The 17,687-nt window shown below is 44.7% G+C and overlaps 1 long non-coding RNA gene across 3 annotated transcripts in view; it reads right to left on the bottom strand.

The window, feature by feature from the left end:
- The window catches only part of LOC308177847, a 170,021-nt gene that overhangs the window by 51,506 nt on the left and 100,828 nt on the right, over nucleotides 1–17,687 (bottom strand). The gene's annotated exons all lie outside the window — the stretch shown is intronic.

Here is a 17,687-nt window from a genome sequence, read left to right as displayed (position 1 = left end):
TCTAACATCTGGCCATCTCAGTTTGCCCAGACGTAAAGACTCACTTCACTGTAGCACTGTAAATCTTAATAAAGATCTGTAAACTGTAGATGAAAAGGATGATATGAGTGCACAAGTGCCGGTATCGAGTATAGCCCCTGAGAAGCACAGACTTTCATGCTGTACCATGCACAGCAGCAATGCAAAATGTATGAATGTCACAGCGTTATTGATTTGGTAGCTGCTAAAAAGCTCCAGGATCCCTGGCAATAAAAGCATGATAATGAGAAGTAGCCAGGATAGCTATTTCAGCAAACAGTATTTGCATTCACTGGGACTAGAGCATAAGCCGTATTTATCAATAGGCAGTTGAGGGATGGTTTGAATGCAAAGGATTAACCAGGTTCATTTTACATTTGGTGGTTGTGGCTTACCTTTTTAGCATTGGCTGCAAGGTATCGTTACAAAAGAACAACTCGCCCAAAAGGGAATGCTGCAAAATAAGAACTATCGGAGAAGAATCTAACTTCTTTATTTTATTTTATTTATTTTGTTTTATTTTGGTGGAGCCCTCAATTTTTCTGTAGATAAAATACCAACACCTTGGTCTATTTATACTCTGAATGTGCAGGAGCACAACTCCCTTACAAGATGAAGGAAAGGCAAAATGTTAAATTGCCCTAATGAGTAGTTACTATTTAATGAAAAAGAAGATAATGTATTACTTTATGAAAGCCCAAAGTGTCAGAGATTTCTCTTGGGAGGGAGATATAATGTAATTAAGGCCAAGTGCCATGATAAAAGAGCTACCTCAGTGATGTATGTTGTCTGCTACTGCCCCCCCTTTTCCCCCCAACCCCTTCTTGTCTCTGTGTAAATGAGGATACAGCTCCAACGGGGCTGCCTTCTATAATTCACCATAGCAGGGCATTTCCAAGAGCAGAAAGGAGGAGAGTTAGTAAACACCATCCACTCTCCTACTGAGAGAAAGGGGAAAGATGCCGCTGTGCTTTAACAGAGGCTACGTGAAAAAAAATGACTGCTTTGTTATTGCGGGTCATTAGCATAGGTACAGCCATAAATTTTGTTGTTCCCTACTGCTGCCACTGCAGTACAGCTCTCACTCGTAGAGCAGAAATCCTGCTGAAACTGACTTCTGAGTGAGCTTACAAAGTTTTTGGACAAAAGGCATCCGTCCCATGGAGGAGGGGTCCCTGTGAAGCCTTGTGCTCGGTGACACACGGGCTGGAGCCACGTCCTTCCCCCGTGTTGTCAGGGGTCCCACATGCTCGGTCCCGGTGGGATGCTCTGTGCCCAGGTTCTGATGGAGACTGGGGCATTTGGGGGATTCAAAGCTTGGAAAGTCTATTTTGTCTTTGTTTCTCTTTCATTAAGTGACTGGTTCTCTCTTCATTTATCTCCTTTCTGGAAGGATCTACTCCCATGGCTGCCATAAAGGTCCCACGTGGCAGGAAATTAAGGAAAACTTTTCACCTCCCAAGAATCCCAAGTAAGCGGTTAATTAAACACTAATGATTATGCTCCTTCCAGTAATGCCGTGCAGCCAGCAAACTTTTGTAATGTAAAGAAAAAGAAGGCAGAAAGCAAATTCCTCCAATGCGTCTTGTCTTGGGAAAGCATTCAACTCCTGCTGGCAGAAAGTTTATAGGCCTCTGCAGAGATCCCAGCTGGGTGATTTTTTCCTGTCTCTCAGACACAAATACCATGTAAATTCTCTTAAATTACTTGGTAACTAAGAAAGATATGCTTGGCAAATACCCTATCGCTACATAACACAGTAATTACATATTCTGTATCCAGGTAGTAATTATATTGCCTGTTGATTACTCAGTGATTACACTTTGAAGTAATTACCGTGACACCTAGGTACTCTGGGTGATGAAGTGGCAATAATCCTGCATCCATTCTATGGGGAACTGGCTTCCCTATAAACATGCCCCCCACTCCTCTTTGTATAAAAGCCAGGTCTGGAGAACTCCCAAGGGGTAGGGTTGTGAGAAGGGAGAAGACTGTGAAGAAATGTGCATCTCGGTGGGCAGCAGGCCCTCCATGGACTATCTCCGGATGAGCTCTGAAGACAAGAGACTCATTTAATATCAAAGGGAGCCCGATGTCAGCAGGGCAGAAAGCATGCTGAGCAGTCAGGAGGCTTTGATGACTACGAAGAGGCCATGCAGTGGCTCCGGAGAGGCAGCAGAGCAGGACAGCCAGTGAGCGTTCGATGCAGGGACCAAGGAGCACCAGCAAGAGCAACAAACCATCACCAGCTACATGCACCCAGCACTGTGGGTACACTGTAGTTCCACTACAGAAGCTGTTGAGATCCGAGACTGCAGCTTTACTGCTCCAAAACCAGAAGATTTTGCCCCCTGTGGTTAAGCCTGGCATGCTCCCCGGGGTGACCGGTGGCATCAGCCCAAATGATACATGCCCCGGCATCATGTAACTGCAGTGCAGACGAACCCCTTAACAGAGGAACCCAAGAAGACTCGAAATGTTCACACATGTAAGGGAGCTGCTTATTGTTATCCCAGTGTTGTGGTTTAACCCGGCTGGCAGCTAAACACCACACAGCCGTTCGCTCACCCTCCCCCCTCCCTCTCTGGGATGGGGGGAGAGAAACGGGAAAGTGAAGCCTGTGAGTTGAGATAAAGACAGTTTATTAAGACAGGAAAATAATAATAACAATAATAATAATAATAGTGATAATGGTAATAGTATTAACAATAATAATGTGTAAGAAAACAAGTGATGCACAATGCAATTGCTCACCACCCGCTGACCGATGCCCAGCCTATTCCCGAGCAGCCGGCCCCCCCACCCCGGCCAGCCACCCCTATATATTGTTTAGCATGACGTCAGATGGTATGGAATACCCCTTTGGCCAGTTTGGGTCAGCTGTCCTGGGTCTGTCCCCTCCCAGCTCCTGCTGCACCCCCAGCCTGCTCGCTGGCAGGACAGAGCGAGAAGCCGAAAAGTCCTTGGCCTGGTGTAAACACTGCTCTGCAACAATTAAAACATCAGCATGTTATCAGCGCTCTTCTCATCCTAATCCAAAACATAGCACCCTACCAGCTACTATGAGGGAACATTAACTCTGTCCTAACTGGAACCAGGACACCCAGTATTCAAGTAACCAAACCACACTGTTAGGACGTGTTCAGCCAGTAACTTCTTCTAATGCAGTATTTGGCTATCAATGCTGAATAAATCACGGGGAGAAGGGAGCGAGAGGTTTTTTAAAACAACAAAGACTACTGCCATCTACAGCTCCTACTTGCTTTTCCCATCACCTCCTGAAGCTCGTTTCTGAACTCAAGAATCATTCAAATTCTCTCTGCATCCCAGGGAGATGACCTTTTTTAATTGCAGCGAGTGCTAGAGATTGACTTCTGCCAACCTTGTCAGGCCAGTCCAGAAAGCTCAGAAGCAACCTGGGCAGGATTTTAAGAGCTCTGAGTTCTCACTCTGTCCCTTAGTAACGCTTAAGTGGATGCTAATAGGTTAACATGTTAAATATTGCCTCTTTCTTGCCTGAACCAAGTGAGAAATATTTCAATTACTGTATTCCCTTGGAAGATCCCTACCCGCTCCAAGTTATTACAACCCACTCCACATTCATCACATATTTGCCTGCTCTAAGCTAAGAGCGTAGCTCTTTGGAGTTTTCATTTTTTGATTGCACTGTGCCTGATCCGGGGAATCCTCTGGAAGATCACAATGCAAATAATAAATAAAGCCTCCAAGCTTCTTCCTGCCCATCCCCATGCTGGAACTGTGCTCAGGTCCCAGCCCACAGCACAATCCAAGCTTTTCCTTTTCCCTAGTTTAGCGCAGGCATTACCCACAGCTTATCGAAATTGGTGGGAATTTTCTACTGATTTCAGCGTACGCTAGGTCCAGCCCCTAGAGAAATTTCCAACTAAATAAAGTACTCTGAGAAATCACCAAGAGAGTTCATTAATAAATCTTACGATGGGTTTATTGTGTACTGTGGAGAGAGAGGGAAGGAAGAGAAAAACTGCATACAGTCTGCAAAAGCATGCACTTCCCCATTAAAAATACCCTTCCCTTGAGAGCATGATAATTACCAATGGAAACTGGTCAACTATGTGCTTCTATGCAGCAAAATTATCTGCTCCCCTACAGAAGAAACCTGTTATTGGGCTCCTCTTGCTGCAGCCGATCTCAGCTTTGGTCATCTGTCCTCACCATGCCTGTAAGACATGTAGACAGACAGACAGTCTACACGTCTAAGCCCGTGCTCTGTGTGGTTGGCAGTGCTGTGGTACCACGGTGAAGCTATCAGGGTGAGTCCAGCCCTCCCTGACTTTCCTTGCTCACATGGCAGCATCTTGTTTAAATGGCTTCTGCATGTGCATGGCCTTCTGTGGTTTGAGTGAGAGTGACTAAATAAAGGAACTTTCCAGAGGCAGGACATAATCCGCATCTGAAACGTACAGAGGAAGATCTCCATTACGGACTTTCAAAGGAAACAATTTTCACTCAGAAGAGTTTCAGGCAGAAATTCCCCTTAAGAGACCAAAATAAAACGAAGCTATCCTGTCATTACAGAGACACGGAGATACAGCCTCACAAGGGCTTAATTAAGAACATTCCTCTCCTGCTCGGTTGGTGACATCGAATGTGGTAAGTTCTGACCTTCTTTGGCGAGACCTGGAGAGACTTGTCTGACTGAGTCTGAGCAGTACTTACTCATGCCCCAAGCCGTGCTGTGAAGAACGGTGAACACGGGCATCTCCTCCTGCCCTGGGCTGACCTCAGCCAATGCTCATCCTGCTGGGAAGGCTCATTGCTTGTGGCCACGATCAGGGCTGAACTCAGACCACATTTTAACCTACTGCGTAGTGCTCTCACTGAGATCTTCCCACTCCGACGTCACAATCTTCCAGCAAAAATTCCAGACTCATCCTCAGGGAAAGAAATGTTGTCTTCGTGTACCTATCAGAAAGAAGAAGGTGTTGCTTAAGCTGCTTGTCACAAGACGCTTATATCCCTGTCCAGGTTCTGTCAAGCCTGAAAATCCCTGGTCAGCTCCTCTTTAGCAAGCAAAAATGAACTGGAAGGATCCAGTTTAGCTGATGCTAAATGGATGGCAAAGGCTCTGTGCCTGGAACACACAGTTTCACCCTTTGTGTCGAATGCATTCGGCCCTATTAACATTTTATCTGCGTGCCAGAGCAAAAGCAAGAGACTTGGCAACCAGTCAAGAATAATCTTTCCTGGCACGCGGCACCCTGCTGCTGCAACAGCTCTGACGAATGCAGGGACAGCCGACTGGCAGCAGGGAAGAGGCTGAAGGCAGAGAAGTGGAAGAGGGGATGGGAAGAAAGGAGCAGGCAGGTCCAGGGCTGGGACTGTGGGATTAAGAGACACACATGTGCATGAGTGCACGTCTAAATTGTTCAGTGCCAGAGGATCCTGAGGTTGTGGTTTCCTTCAGCCACTGCTTTACTAAGTCACTGTCTGCTGTTCCCTTTGTGACTCTGGTCTCTGAAAATAGAAGGTACTAGCATTGACCTGCCTGCGAGGTCTCATTGCTGGCCAGTGTTCATGCAGCACTGCGAGGAAAAAGCCTCTCTGAGCAAAAAATCCCACATTCACGAGCACCTCCTGAGTGGCCTTGCTTGAGGAGAAAGGGAAAATGGTGTAGATGAAAGAGTCATCATCATGGATCAGTGTTGATGGGAGGCTCTACCTTGGTCAAACTCATTAATGAAAGGGAGGGATTGCTCACACCACTTCATCGTGAGACTTAGTATGACCTCATCAATGGGATCTGATGGAAAAAATGCCTTATCTTATCCACTTTCAACTGAACACCCACAAAACTTACTCTTGGGACAATTATTTGGTACCTCAGAATCAGAGCAATAGAAGGTGCAAGTGATCAAATTTGGGAAGCAGTGGGCACGAGGCAGGAGTGAAAGGTTACCCACTATCAGCTGAGGAGCAGAGACTCGATTCCTCTGTAGGCAGGAGGAGCAGGCTAACCATGCCATGCACTCAGCCACGCAGGCTTTGCTAGGACCCATCTTCAAAGACTTGATCTGGGGACTGGTACATATCCAAATGTGAAACTAAAATAGAAATATACCATGAATGGTCTCCTGCTACTTTCAAATACCCTGCCACTGGTCTGGGTGTGATTAGTTGGTATAATCCGTACTCACGTTAATTAATTGGAATAACTGGAGTTTCAAAAAACAGCTCTTCAATTGCACTGCTTAATTAGCTTGTGGTATCACCAGCTAAGGCAAAAGGGAGGGATGAAGATGCTAGTGATTAAAAAGCTATCCTTTAATGAGATAGTAGTCCATATTTTACAGAATTCATCAGGGATGGTTGTGAAGAACGCCCAAATTAGGGTAGCAAAAACACATTACAGAGCCAAACTGAGGTGAACCAGCAGTACCAGGCCAACAGAGAAAGAAAGTCCCTAACAAGGACAGGTGAAGTCAAAGTGCGTATAGTCAGCTGGAGGATTTTCCTACTGGAAGTAAGCTTTCTCATCTTGCTTGGTTTCCTAATAAAACAGCCCTTAATAATGCTGTCTGCTGTCTGTCCTTCCCATATGAACCCAATCCTATACACTGCCACAGTCTGGAAGCCAGGTGCATCCCACTTGTTTTGCAAAAACAAAGACAGAGATGTTGTTTGGACAATGCTCTCAGACACTTGGTCTGATTTTTTGGCTGGTCCTTTGGGGACCCAGGAGTTGGACTCGATGATCCCTGTGGGTCCCTTCCAACTCAGGATATTCTCTGATTCTGTGTTCTGAGGGCAGGTGGGTTACAGTGGGGTTAGCATGCAGCCATCGTACTCCTTGTTAGTCTTGAGTACAGCCACTGGAAATTACTTGACTCCTGCATTTGGTTGCTTCTGGAAGAACATCTTTTCTTTACCATGATTTATGTGAAGTTATGCTGCATCCCTGTGGCCTCAGGCAGGGGACACGAGACTCAGCTAATCTGCACCTTGGGAATGCCCAACAATATGAGGAGTCACAGTATGCTGCTGCCAGAGGACTTACTTAGCCATGGAGGTATCAGCAAATGAAGCTGATAACATTACCAGGTTTTCCCAAATGGTGAATTAATAATGTTCCAGCATACAGACAACAGAAAACTTCTTTCTTTAATTTCTTTTTCTACCCTGATTTATCGACTGTATGGAAAGGGTCAATTCCCAAATCCCTGTTTTTCTTATAAATCAGGAGGAAATAACAGTTTTTCTAACCAAGGGAGGTGTCAAATTCAACTCCAATATGTGAATGTGGGGCCTGGAGATCCCAGCAGCTTCAGAGCAAAGCCAGTAACTTAACACCTAAACTACCTTTGACACAATGCATGGGAACAGACAGACTCCACAATCTGAAACCTCCTCTCAACAAGCTTAATTCAATCCAAACCCTGCAAATCAAGACCCTTAGAAAGGAAAATTTAATTCCTTACACCACCCCTTAAAAACCTGCTAGTGCAATGAATGCATTTATCCTCCTGGTGAAACAGAGAAGTATCTTTTTGCCTGTTGTGCTTATCTCCAGCCCTGCAGCACAAGCAGCTTCTTAGCTGTGCACTTTAGCACGTAGGTCCCACATCAGCTGTGCTCAGCTGGGAGGCATCATCAAAAGCATACTTAAGCCCAGCCTGCAACAGCCTCCTCTCATCGCCTTTTGGCTTCTTCTCCAGCCAGTTTACCTCTGTGTTAATTTATCTGTCCTTGTCAGTTTTTCAAGATGTAATTCTGTCTCAGCCAGTGATTTCCCCATATATTAGGCTGACTCGGGGAGCAGGGCTGAAAAAGAAAAAGTTCCTCAAAGGAGGAAGATGATGAGGTGCTGAACTCACTTGGCCTGAAGCTTTTGTTCACATCCTACCAGTGTGAAATGAATCCACATCTTCCCACTGCAACTGCAGTCTCATAAAGATCCAGTTCACTGTTCCTCTTTTATTCACACTGATGATAATACAACTAATTGTAGTCTTCCCATCCACTGAAAATTGAATGAAGAAGGAAATCTGCATACTGACTGAACATGCTGCCAGGGAGAATAATAAATGAAAATCAAAGGCCCGGCTCCCAGATGACTGTATGCAAAGGAATCAGTTTGCATGAGAATTCACACTTTCAATCACCACTGGAAGTCTGCCGTTGACGGCATTTTTCTGGTGAAAATGATACAAGCATTTGATCTTCCTCAGAAGAAAACGTGTGATGTTGAAAAATGCACAAAATTGTCTCCCCTCTCAAAGTGTCTGGGTAGGGAGGCCAGGAAGAACCGAGCTTTGGATGTGTGAATGCCACAAGCAGCATCCCTTGATAGCAGCCTGACTTATGTGATGAATTCCAGAAAAAGAGATAATTATGCAGATTAGGATTATTTATTTACACAGCCCTGCCACATTCGGAGTGAAACTGGAGTCCCCGGTCTGCACAAATTCCCTTGCCCAGCTGATGCCGAGTTTCCCTGTCACAACAGATAGAGCATGCGCCTGTCGCGCTGCCTCTCCCTGGAAGTGAAAGGACATTATTCAGGCATGAATCGCTCGAATCAGGGCAGGGTCTGTCCCAAAAGCCTCCTCAGCTCGGAACCGGTGTGCACTGCTGCTGTTGGTCACAGCGACAGCAGCTGCGGTGGTTTTATGGGTAGGTTTGGAAGCACAGCTCCCCGCAGTCAGCCGAGTGGACGTGCTGGAGATGTATCGCGCCAGCCCATGGCAGTCTGACAGCAGCCTGGTGTCTGCCTGGTTTTTCAAGAGGAAAGCAGAATAAAGCAATACCACGGATGCAGGTTTCACGACAGAACTGCAAGAACAATGCTTGCATCCCACATCCTAAAAGCAATCCGACCAAATGCTGGTGCTGTTTTTCTCATCTAGACCAGTTTCTGGAGTGTGTCTCTGGTCATTGTTGTCAGAGAGGCATGTGTACAACCTTTCCAAAAGTCCTTTGGAGCCATGTTTCTCACCTAAAGATCTATGTATTGCTGCAGGATAGTTCAGAAATAAACAAGATGCACTTCACTATCCGAGACTATAGGATTTCCCAATAGGTACAACTACACCAGAGCTACCAATTCTCCTTACTTCTGGTGAGTCAGGGCTGAGCACTAAAGTGACTGGAGGTGAAGTTGTGACACAACAAAATACAATGTTTTTTTAAAGACATCTTGAACAGGAAAGGTACCGTAAAGTGTTATTTGGGTCACCTTTACTCTTTTTCCTTCACTTCCCATCGTTCTGGGAGTGCTGGACAGAGCAGCTATCGGCTTGTTGTGATTTGTGCTGCTCAAAAGCAGCTCTTTGTGATTCAACCTTCAGTTTTATTGGATTGCAGATTGGCCTGGCCGTTCCCTTCCAGCTTTCTGCTTATTTATGCAAGAAAACATCTATTTAACTCTTTATGTCAGCTGTGTCTCCTCCTTGCATCGCTGGAGCAGTGCCAAGGGCATGGAGCTGAGGCTATGGTCTGACCTTACATATTAAATACAAGTCATACGAGTCAGTAAAACATTTGGAACTACAGGTGGTCCCCCTACCTGCCAGAGAAGAGCAATTAAATGAACAAGTATCCAGGGAACTAGAGAGGCAGAGGAATCTGGATATATTTGGAGGTGCTGCAGTAGGCTCCTTCACAAAAGCATCTCACGCCTACATTCCTCATTAGCTTCGCTTCCCTTCCATCAGCCCTACAACCTAGCGGAGCAAAATGGTGAAAAGTGGGGTCAGAGGAAGACTGCAGCACTGTTCTCCCAACAGGGAGGAGGTTTTGATCTCACACACAACTTGCCTGCACTCGGGAGGACAACTTCACCTTGGGAGCTGGGCGCCTGCACCCGCTGGCCAACATTCCCTCTCCCATCCCCTCGGCCGTGTGCTGCCCATGGGCATGCTTGCAGCCTGTTACTAATTTGGGTTTCTCTCTCCACTTCACTTCACTCATTTGTCAAGAGGGAAGGTTAAAAACAGATGAAAAACAAACCCAGAAAATAATATTTTTTCTCTTGGTACAGGGTGGAGGTTCGATCGAGAGTGGGACACCCTCTGACCATGCATCTTTCTGGAATAAAAAGTCACCTGTTCTCTTCCCATGCACAGACGTGAGTGAGGAGTGGGTGGAACACACTTTTTTCTAATACCCAAGAGCATTTCTTTGGCCTTAAGCCCAGCATCAGGGCTATGGTTATGGTCAGAAAATAGCCAGCATTGGTAGCCAGCCATGTAGGACATGCTTCTATCCACCTGAGATGAAGGTGCCTACCTGGCTGCCTACCAGCTGCACGCCTTTCCCCCCGAGGGCCTCCTGTCTCCTCCATAAAATTCCCATCACGACAAACCTTGAGCAGCCTGTTTTGACAAGATCGTCTCGAGTGCTGTGCGCCCAGTGCCAGCCCACCCCGGCGATGCTCCGGGTCAGGGCTAACCTGCTGCTGGCTGCGGCTCAGATGCGAGAGGTGCCTGCTCCCGTCTCACTCCCATCCTCCCCGTGTGCATCAACATTTCATCTAGCCACCGAGATGACAATATACATCCTCCTTTCTTGAAGGCAGATGGGGTAAAAAGACTCAGGGAATGATTTTTCATGAATGAAAAAATGTTTGTTTTTTTTCTCCACTGTTGAAACATTTTAATTCACGATTTACCCCCAGAAAATCTCATTTAGGAATTTATAATACATTTCAGTTCAACATTATATAGAGATTTCTTTCTGTTTTGGAACCAGAGGATGGAAATATTGTTAAAAATTAAATTAAGATTAAATGACGGAAAACAAAACACAGTCTTTCGTTGTGGGTGAAATAAAATGTTTCAGATAGACCATACTGAATATTTTGGAAAGGGCTTCACTTTTGACTCACAAAAAAAATTAAAAAAAAAACAAATGTTATTTTCTCTTCTCACCTTACTTCCATAGAATACAATGCTGACTTGGAAGAGGCACGAATTTGTTGGTAGCACCCAGTCTGGAGAACAGAGAGGCAAGCCTGAAGGAAGAGTTTCTAAGCTGATACCACCATAGGCTGGTGGAAAAGCTGTGAGCATTCAATGAAAAAAAAAAATGAAAAGGAGCTGAAGAAAACACAGGAAAAAGCTGTGCATAAGCTTTAAAAATTCAAAACATTTCATCTTTATGCTTGGACCCAAGGGGATTTCCTCAGAAAAAAAATGCATGTGAATGGGACATTCAGAACTCCCCCGTGAGAGCAATTCTGCATTGTGGAACATTTTATGTTCTTTTGCCAGAAAGCTGATTTGCGTGTGACCTGTACGCAAAGCAGTAAAACTTTTATGCCACCTTTCATTGTGAGTTTTATCCCAAGACAGAAATGGCTAGCAAGCTTAAATTTTTAGCTATATCTGCCAACACTTTTAATAAAACAATTCCTGGTCCCATGACTATACATCATCACGGTTCCATTAGTCTGAGCCAGTTGTAATAAACTAATGTGCAGAATGATTTCCAGGAGCCTGCAGCTAAAGAGAAAATAATAGTATGTTTCTCCTCTTTTCTTCTCCTTCTTTCTCTCTTTCCTTCTCTAGATAGAAAGACAGGTGGGTAGACTGATAACCACCCTGGTAAGAGGGATATGCCATCCTTTTCTTTCTTGCAGTTCAAAGCTGGCTTTGCCAGAACCTGGTAGATGACTGCAGTATCTGGGATTTAACCATGCCTTGTGCAAGCAGGCACTCCTGCACTGATCAGGTCACAGTAGAAATTCCCTTGGTACTGGGAACCTTCTCCCAAACTCAGTGCACGGATCTCACGGGGAGTCTCCATGCAGGGAGGGTTTGCTGGCATTAATACAGCTCTAAGAGGGCGTTACTTGCTTGTTCTCTATGGGTATCTGAGCGATTGGATTATTTTATTTGTGGGTCAGGCCTGAACTTACCATCACAAGCCTTCATAACTAGGTGGTCCTCCAGCCATAACAGTGAGAATTATTTTTACCTAAGAAATCTGTGCTGCATCTGCACTGAGAGCAAAGGCTATTGTATTAGAACACATAACCTAAGAGGCAACCAGTCACTCCCTCTGTGTCTGCCCCTGGAGATGGTACAAACCCATCCTGGCAGAGCAGGGGCAGCTGGAAATGAAGAACAATGTGTACTAACAGTGCAGAGATAGATGTCACAACCAAAATGCCGGGGGGAAGAGTGGGCTGCAACAGAAGAGCCTCAGCTGAGCCGTGAGTGCCCGACCAGCTCCGCACTAATAAGGGGGTGCTGCAGACCTCTTCCGAGCGCCTCCACAGTGCAGCGTGGGAAAAGCCCCATGCAGCATTTCCCAGATGCCTGGTTGCCTCTCACTAGCACTATCAGTCTCTGAGCATCTTGAGCCAAACAGCACTTGTCTTGCTCCTTCTGCTGCTTTGCTGCATCCTACCCGGATGACGCAGAATGCGCCAGTCAAGACTGGAGAAGCATCATGGTTGCCTAGGCAATGCCTTTGCCACACGCAATAAATAAAATAAAAGACAATGGGTTTGGGTTAGCAGCATCTAGGGGTCTGTATTGCACTCACCGCTGCAGTAACTCCTTACCGAAAATCCTGCTTCTCCCTTGACACATGGGCGCACACACACACACACACACACACACACACAAGTGCTGGTGCATTCCTCCTGCCTTCCACCGCGGGAAACTGCCTCTACCAGCTCACTCATCAGGTAAAAGAAAGAGAAAGAGGGGAGAAGAAAACACATCCAAAGACACATTCAACAGAGCCCACTCCTTTCTGCGTATTTGTAAGTGACCGACAAATCATGGGAGGAACCCAAGACCCTAAGGCAAGGGGTTCAACCCTCTGGTATCGCGAGCCGTTACAGTGAAATGTCTTATTTAAACACAAAGGCACATAGTCTTATACATACACATCAGAAGGAAAAGCAAGCCACCAGCCCACCTCCCTGCTGGAAGAGGGTTTCTATCGCAGGAAGACACTGCAGACCAGCACTCGGTGTGGGCAGGCAGCCACCGCCTGCCCAAGCGTGATGGCGTTGCTCGTTTTTCACTCTGACACCACTGCAGGCTCCACAAGGCTCCTTGACTCGCAAGGTGATCAGAATATTGAGTACGATACTGCAGTAGCGAGCCTGGCACCCAGCACGGCGGCGGAGCGACTGCCTCCCTCCCCGCCCCCTTTCTCATCCATACAGAGGGAAAAAAAGGAAAAAGAACACCCCCCCACCCCCCAAGACAATGAGATTCCAGGCATCCAATGCCCCCTTATACATCTTTGGAGAAGGGACCTTGGCTCTATTGTTTCCGATCTATCAGCTCGTTTCACAAACGCCAGAACGTGTCTGTCCCCCCTCGTCCCCACGCACACACGCCCTTTTTAATATGCATGCTTCTGCTACGAAAATGTAACCCCGGCAGTACTTTGTAGTGACGGCCATGCTGCAGGGACACTGCAGTCCTCCTCCGCCCGTTCCTATGCAAATAAAGTTCCTGGAGAGAGCAGTAAGTCATCGCCATCATCTCCCCCACACAACAGAGCCCATGACTTGGATCAGCTGCTAGGGTCATGGCCTGCAGCGGGACCCAGTCTTTTCTCCACACCCCATTCACCCTCAGACCCTTGAGCCTCCATGCCCACTCATGAGGTGGGAACAATATTTTCTCGATTGACAGCCTAAAATCCCACCGTAAACCCGAAGCTACTTCTGACTGATACCAACAGAAAGCCAGGGAGGTTGTTTTGGTCAGGGAAGTATTGCTGGGCTTGAATCTCTGAGGGCGTAGACTGATGGCTACGCAACACACCTCAAAGCGTGATATCCATAAACCTTTTGCTTGCCCTACTCCTTCTAATGATCTTTTCTCTCAACAGCCACCTCTTCTCAAGCCTGCCCTTGGGTCTCTTGGACCATTCTCCTGTCCCATCTCTTCTCTGCAGTATACTTATCCACAACCCTCTTTCCTGCCTGTATCCTTCCTGCAATGAAGTCATCAGAAATGCCTTAATAAAACTTCCCTTACACTTGTGAACTTCTTTACCTCTTCCAGCTGGGCAGGTGTGCAAGCAAAACAAGTTACATTTCTTATTTTTGAGGTGCCTGTCCTATATTCAGAACAGAAAAGTCAGGGAAATTCAGTCCTACAAGGGTTAAAGGTCTATTTTCATTGCATTTCTGGGATGCAGAAGTAACCTGCATGATCAAATACCTTCAGGACATTTAACCATTCTCCCCGTTCATCTCAGTTCCTATTATTTATTTATCTAAATAAGATGTCTCTGAAAGGCATTTAAATTTACATAAATATTGTGGAGAAGAAAATTTCATGCCACTACCTGACTAATCAGTTACACACTAGCAAAACCAGCAATAACAGCAGAGCAGAGATGCAACTCTCTCCCCCTCCCATTTATTTCTTCTGGAGAACTTCTTATCGATTGGCTGAATGACACAGCAGAAATTTCCATTTCAAATTAAAAAAATAATAATTTGCTGATTCAATTTCAGAAAACGTTTGTAGTGTATTTCAATGTCAAAAAGGCATCATTTCATTGACCAGTTCTGAGTCAAGAATATGAAACTAACACATTCTGTTGATATTCCTTTCAGTGGTAAATGAGTGTTATAAAAATTAAGACTGGAAAAATTGATCATTGTTATAAATATCTGATCACAGATACAGTGAGCCCATATATGTCGCTCTGATGTGAGCTGAGGATTGACAATATATTCAGCTCTCTTGCCGCTCTGCCTGTTTTTGGTAAAAGGTGTGTTCATGTGCACTACGGGGATCCTCCTTCCCCCAGTCTTTCCCTTCTTCAGGGTTGCTCAGGAGAGCTCATTGCTGCCTGTGGTGAATCAAAATGTGTTATCATTAGGCTCAATATGTTATTGAGTTAATTAAATGTCACACTTTTGATAACAGTAATTAGAAGCATTTCAGACTCATCTGAACATAAACCCTTTGCGCAACCTGAAAAACTAAATGCTAATGTTTTCATCTGGGTAGATTTTGTTGCCGGAAACGCTTAACTCATCCATTCAGAACTAATATTCACTGTATTTTATAAACCATAATGGTAGCATGTTCTTCCTCACTTTTTAATTCTGTATCAGACTGTAGAAACCATGAGACATTCAGCTGTGGCCCATATTCAGAAGCTTGGTTTCCCAGGAAACATTGAACCTGTCCTTCTAGGACATGGCTTTCAGCATGTTGCACTCTGCAAATCAATGACAGCACCTTTAGGCTGCAAGTTGCCCATGGTACACAGCCTGAGACCTCCACAGAGTCAGCATGGACGTTAACATTGTCCAAGTTTGCTCAAGGATCCATCCCTGTTCCTACTTAACGTGAATTTCCACACCTTGGATTTGAAACAGGGCAAGGTCGTAAACCAAAGCAAATCTCAGCTCATAAAAAATCCATGCCTTATTAGCCACGGCCAAGACAAGTTTCTAAGTCTGGTTCTACGCTATCCATAAATTCCTTTACAGCACTTTTCTTAGACAATATTGCATCTCCCTTTAGCCCATTAATCACCTCCTATTTCCTCTTCTTCCTGGTGGGTTAGTGCTCACCAACACAGCCTCCATCCCTGGTTCAGAGCAATCTAAACAATTTTCTTTTGAGGAGCAGAACAAAGCCCATTTCCCAGGTTTCAATTCAGGACATCTCGAGCTCTTGAAGCTCATGCTGTTATTCTTACCACAGACTGAAATGCTATTTTGCATCATATCAGAACTCTTTTTACCAGTTTGCTATTGTATATGGGACATGATGTACCAAAACAAGGACATCCTCTGCAATACAGGACAGGTGGGCACTCTAGCTGTGAACCACTGGTCATATTCAGGGGTTCCTGTTATTTACTAATAAATGCTGGGCTGCTTCTCCAAGAATTCACTTATGGGAGGGTTTGATGGCTTTTTGAAACCAATCTGGCCAATGAATACATACAAATCACACCTAATTAAGCCTCCATGCTGGGGAAAAAGAAATAAAGAAAGCAAAATAAAATGGAAACAACCTTCATCTCTTCTCCACTTCTCCGAAACCTGGCTGGAGCCTGACCTGCAATGCACACACACAATGGACTCTCTCATTTGAGCTGACCGTCTTTTGTTTCCTCACCACCATGACATTGTTAGCTTGCTGTGGTCCCACTGCATATTGCTCTGTTTTTGTCTCAAAGCACGGTTTCATATGTTTGACACATGAGGTGTCCCAGAGCATTTTTCATGTAGATTGACCTTGGCTTTCAAAAGATGTGGGGGAAGGAAGCGTTCCTGAAAGCTGTGGCTGAAGGGGCGGGGGGAAGGGAAGAAAGAAGAGAAAAAGAGACTTATGAGAATTTTTATCAAGCAAATGTGTAAAACACACCATTTGCTACTAAAATGATGAACTGGAATAGTTTCCAGAGATAGAGACTATGACAAAATTCTGTTATTAAATGCTATGCGATTGTTTTTGGCAGTAGTATACTGAAAGCAATGTAGCTGTGATAAGATGAGGAACATAAGTAAATTTTCACTGAACTTGAGGCAAACAGGAACAAGAGAGTGGTATAGACAATAACATCACGATTTCAGCAGACTCTCTACAGCATTTAAATGAGACTGCATAGCATCATGAAATTGAGATAAAGTGTAGTAAAAAACTGTTTCACTATTTGAATGCTAAAAATAAAAACTTTTGTATTAAAATTTGATATTAATTTCACTGTTGGGAAACTGTCAGAAAAATCTTCTAGCTTGAAAACGTATCCAAACACCATGGGCATGTACATGTGGGTTTATTTAAACTAAGGAAGACAGAGCTTGTTTGAAAAAATTAGTTATATCAAGCTTATTAATGGGAAAACGCTATCCTTGTTTTAAAAAGTCTAAAATAACTTTTTCAGGTCTTCTTAAATAATTCCAAAAAAAAAAAGTAAAAGTAAAAAAAAAAGAAAAAGATAATTTAAAAGAGGGTCACTGCCCAGAGCTATAAATACATTCGAAGACAGGAGACAAAGCTAAAATAGGACATACAAAAAAAGTCAGATTTGTTTTTTGCAGTAAGAGCAATTACCCACTAAAACAGTTTATCGACAGCTTTGTGAGGAGCTCTTTCACTCAAAGTCTTTAAATCAAGGTGGGATGATCAGACAAAGGTTATGGGTCTTTGCACACGTAATGGAGAAAAAGTTTGCACTCTGTGAGCTGGCAAGATGAAAAGGTTAGGAAGAAATGACTCCTGATCACCTTCTAACCTTAAAATCTGTGATTTCTAGACTCTCTGTGTTATATGCATTGCTGCCTTGTTTTGTAGGTGGGTTAGAGTCATCTGAGCCATAAACCATCACTGAGGAGACGGTGGCCTCTCAAAGTCACAGTACTGCAGTTTCCTCCTCATTATTGCCTTTTCCTTTGGAGCTTCTCTGCACAGACCAGCTGCTGCTTTGCTACTTTTCTCTACATTGAAGGAAAAAATAATGAGAAATACTCAGACAGTGACTACGAGCTTGTCCTTACTTTCAACGTAATGCATTTTCCCATAATTATTTTGCATATAGAAATGCCTCAGCATAACTGATGTTCTTTAGAACTTCAAAACATATAAAAACCTGGAAACCAGGCCCTGCAAATCAAAGAGACAATTTAGTGGGAAAGACATAAAAGGAGCATTCATGCATGACGGGCGTTTTGAGTGGAGGAGAGT

The sequence above is a fragment of the Anser brachyrhynchus genome (assembly GCF_964034855.1).
Source record: "Anser brachyrhynchus genome assembly, chromosome: 14".
NCBI classification, from domain to species: Eukaryota; Metazoa; Chordata; class Aves; order Anseriformes; family Anatidae; genus Anser; species Anser brachyrhynchus.
The sequence above is the reverse complement of the archived record's forward strand: the minus strand, read 5'-3'. Positions and strand labels throughout refer to the sequence as shown.